The following is a 4,456-nucleotide window of genomic DNA, read 5'->3' on the forward strand; positions in this document are numbered from 1 at the left end:
AATAATACTTTATCAAGACACAAAAGTGACATTAGCTTATATTGGCACGTTCTCCACGGGCCATTTATTTACAGATTAAATGTATTTACAACTATGGTGAGGAATGAGCGATGACATAATTGAACCATGTAGAAACGGAAAGAGTTTGCAATCACGAGTGAATAACAACAAAACAAACAAACAAATAAACAAACAAACAACAAATATATATAAAATAAACACTGAGAGGTGAGTTTGAGGCTTGGAGTGAGGTGAGGTGAGTTTGCTTTTAGCTGAGGATTTAACTAAGGGGGTCCTAGTTAAATTATGGAGAAAAATCGTTTTGTTTACCAAATCTCATACAAAGATAAGAATCAAATTACGTCTGAGCACCTGTTTGTCACCAGGACAAATGTTCACTTTTACCCTTTTGTTCCGCCGTGTGGGTACCAGGAGGGTAAGTCAGCGATTGAAAGTCATCTCTGGGGGTCGTTTCCCAGGTAGGCTCTCCATGCAAGCTGGATGTCAGGCGGTCTGCCTGTAAAACTCGACTGGTCCCTTGGTCAGAGAAGGGGGTCGCTCCCTGGTGACAATGTGGTCCGGTCTTCCCCAGGCGGCTGCAAGACTTCTTAATTTGATTTCAACTTTGTAGAGAAAATGAACTAAAAACAACACATGAATTACAATTAGCTTATTTAACTTCTATAAAATCAAACTCAGATGTTGAGTCGATATTAAACGTTGGCTGTTCATTCAACCCAGCGGAAGATGCAGGAGGGCCACCATCCTGCCCAGCCCATGGGGAGGGGCTGGCAGGAAGGGCCTCTGCTGAGCTTCTGAAAAGCTGCTTCTGATGTTGAAAAACTCTCAAAAACTCTTTGGTCTTCTTCTGCTACTTCTTCTAAGAGATTGGGAGTGCGCTAAGCTTTTTAAAACCTCTGTTATGGGCGGAGTCAAGGTTTTAGTTGGCCAATAAAAATGTTACACCTTATACAGGAAAAGATTTCAGCAAGTCTGTTGGAGGTAAAGGTTTACTTTGAAGACAAACAAGGAGGGTTTTAGTTTGATTATCTCACATCTAATTAAAGGGAGAGACATCTGCTTGCCTCAGTAAAATAAGAGTGTCACACTTAATTATTAAAATTCAAGTCCTGAGTTTATAAGGATTAAATCATGGAAGAAAACACACACCTTCTTCAGGAAAACATTTCATCAAAACAATTAAACACAATACACAGTTACCACATTGAGTCCTTAGTGGGCAAACAGTTAAAAAGAGAACACAGTAGAGCTTCAATGGGCTTTGTTCTTTCTGTAAAAAGAAACAGGTAAATCACATTTCTTTGATTAAGATATATGAAAACTGACAGTTGTACAAAACATTCAATCTTGTTCTCTTTTTTTCCACATTTAATGAAGAATGTAGGTCCTTTGTTCTCAGTCATTGAAGAGTCTGGTTAAAGGCATTTATGTTCCCTTTGAAGAGGAACCAACAGTCAGTCCTTCTGGTCACTCAAACTTGTGGGGGTTCAGGAATGTGGCAATTCTTATCTATTAACAGTAAGGCGTCAGGAAGTCTGGTGGGGGTTTGTGTAAGAGATGTTAATTCAAGCCACAAAGGAAATTCCATGCAACATCCTTAAATATAGTCTGAAGTAAAAGAGTGGGGGGTTTTCTTCCTTTCTAAGCCGTTGTCATAGGAACAAGTGAAATCTAATTAGAAATGATTATTTATATGCACGAAAATGCTACAAATGTATTTACCTGTGCAAAAAAAATAACAGATTTATTTTACCCATATGTCAAATAAAGCATATATTTAATAATCCTGTGAAGTTCATTGTGCCTATATATCTGATTAATCTTTAAAAACTTTTTTTTACTAGCCAAAGTTATTTTAGGTCCCTTCAGACATACTGGACATGTTTCAGTGTATTCATACAAGAGACCTAAAATAACAGTGTCTATTAAAAAAGAGAAGTTTTTAAGAGCATATTGTTAAGATGTTAGTTCTTGTTTTGCATGTCTAGCACTGACCCAGTGATTTATCATGATTCCTAATGTAAGTTTGTGTTTTGTAATTGATCAAAAGATAATTCGGTAATGTAAAATGGTAAAGTGATGCTTTAGTTTTAACTAATAAGCAATTACCAAAAACTAAAACCATTTAACACTTTATTGAAGAATATTTACCAAAATTATAATGGAAATATTAATTTAAATAGGAAAATGAAAATACATGGCAAGACAGTATTAAAAATGTATAGCCTCAAGGGAATAAATCCACTGTATTGTCCATGAAGATGTTTAAAACAGTCCTTGAAGTCCACTCAGCAGCCTGCTCTGACCAGAAGTACAAGCCACAAACTGCCTGTTGTCTTCAGCATCATCTGTAAGCTCAGCTACAGATCCTCCTGGCCAGAAACAAGACTCCTTCCTGCAGAATATATGGTTTGATGAGTGGAAGGTAGGGTTGAGATGCAGATGTCCTGCTGAGGTTCTCAGGAGCTGAACCCACGCTGCTGCGTCTCCCAGTGACCTGCGTGATTCTTCACCACAGCTTCTCTCCATCAGCTGGTAGTTGATGATTGTCAAAAACGAGCTGCAGAGCATAAAGATAAAATATTACACTGTGCAAAGCAAGAGCTGAAAAATACTAATACACAGGCTTGTCATGTGGCTGAAATCCTAAAATGGTTCTGAATTCCGGTCCTCGTGACCCACTATGAAGCTTCGGTGTTATGTTAGCTTGATAGCTATTTATAACTTATAGAAAGAGTGCAACATAATTTACATGTAACGTTATGACAAAAAGAGCACTTGTGTAGATAAAGTATGGGCAAGACATGATAGTTTAAAATACTGTATATTGTTGATGGTTTTTTCCTACCTGTGATGGCAGCTTAGCTCTGAGCTCTGTGTGTTACGGTCTGTGCCCCACACTCTTCCTCCTGTTTACAAGCATGAGTGCTCCTGACTCTGGGCCCTGCTGTGGGGGAGGAGCTTAGGAAGGGGGGCTGAGAGCAGGGGGGAGGGACTTGAAGGTTGTATCTGTTCAAAATTTTTTGAAGTTTTTGGGTTTTCAAGAAACCACATACAGCAGCTTTAACTGTTTTCTCATTTTTTTAATCACAATAATATTTTCCTCTCAGCTAACCATTTCAACACATGATCAAATTTTAATGGCGACCAAATAAGAATGAAGCAAATAAACCCAGGAAATTTAATCTGGGGCATAAAGTGATGTGTGGAATGTGCAAAATATGATGCAAACATGTAAATGTTTCTGTAAAGATTTTTTTCTGTATACCCTGATCCTTTTTAAACAAAGTTTAAACAGAGTTAAATATCACTAGGACCCGCCTATCACGTCCACTGCTAGAACTAGTGACATACTGGAGGAGCAAAGATGGCTCCCATTTATTTAACACCAAGCCCAACTTGATCTGCATCACAAATTATTTGTAATATTTTTACAATAATTAATATAATTAATAATCATGTTAATTTTGTTCAACAATCATGTAAAACAGCAGGATAATATAAAGGAAATATATAAGTAAATACTTAAACTAGATCTGAAGTCAGTTAATAACTTGGACCAAGGATGGGCAACTGGCGACCTGCAGGCCAGATTTGGCCAATAGGGGCCCACCTACGCACATAGTCACATGACAAAAACTTACTCCAGCTGTAATATATAACTACATGGGCCATACTTTGGCAAGTCTTTATGAAACATTTGTGGTTCTTGCCAAAAACTCATATTTTTAATTGGATAGGAAATGCAAATAAAAGGAAATCTGTTTTTAAAAATATCTGGTGCTATGTTGACAAGCCATTTGTTTTAAAGATCTTGCTAGCAAATGTTTGTTTTCTCTACATAATACTGGCTGTTTCCTTTCTTCTTTTTTAATATTAAGACTTTGCAGAACCTGACATTTGTGTTCAAGGTAACGTACTAATTTTCTAGATAGTAAAACTGCATTAGTAAGAAGACAATTTTTTCTGGTAGATCAACTCAGTAAAAATATTTTATCCATAAATAGGTACATTCTTGAGCATGCTGCTCCAAGATTTGGTAGAAATTATAGTTAGAGCATCTGCAATGTCGAAGGAATAACAAAGGACAACTTTCGTGTCACGCATTTTTCACACCAGCAAATTTAAATTCTTATTTGAGCTTCTAATGCACACTGAAAAAAGTGCAACCACTGTCTCATTTATTTAAAGTGCTGTTTTAAATCAAACTAATTGAAAATTATGTTTTATTTATTCAAAATTGTTTTTCTCAGTTTGCTTCAAAGCAAATAATGTACATGTTGGAGTAAACTGAAATTATTGTTTGGATTAAAGTAATTATTTTGCATTAGCTACGGAAGCCCTGAAAGGCAAGGAGGGAAAATTTTATTTTGAAGACCCGTATTCTAAGTCTGATCAAATTTTGTGTATCTCTTGACTTTGACAGTTATAAGGC

At 36.6% G+C, this 4,456-nt stretch overlaps 1 long non-coding RNA gene across 1 annotated transcript; it reads right to left on the minus strand.

Moving 5' to 3' along the window:
- Nucleotides 1-2,214: 2,214 nt before the first annotated feature.
- LOC106534555 (uncharacterized) lies at nucleotides 2,215-2,929 on the minus strand. The gene is made up of 2 exons (XR_001312363.1): nucleotides 2,870-2,929; nucleotides 2,215-2,581 (listed from the first exon to the last, which is right to left on the minus strand). It is a non-coding gene; the product is annotated as an uncharacterized LOC106534555 (long non-coding RNA).
- Between the last annotated feature and the right edge of the window lie 1,527 nt (nucleotides 2,930-4,456).

The sequence above is a fragment of the Austrofundulus limnaeus genome, unplaced genomic scaffold (assembly GCF_001266775.1).
Source record: "Austrofundulus limnaeus strain Quisiro unplaced genomic scaffold, Austrofundulus_limnaeus-1.0 Scaffold1208, whole genome shotgun sequence".
Lineage (NCBI taxonomy): Eukaryota > Metazoa > Chordata > Actinopteri > Cyprinodontiformes > Rivulidae > Austrofundulus > Austrofundulus limnaeus.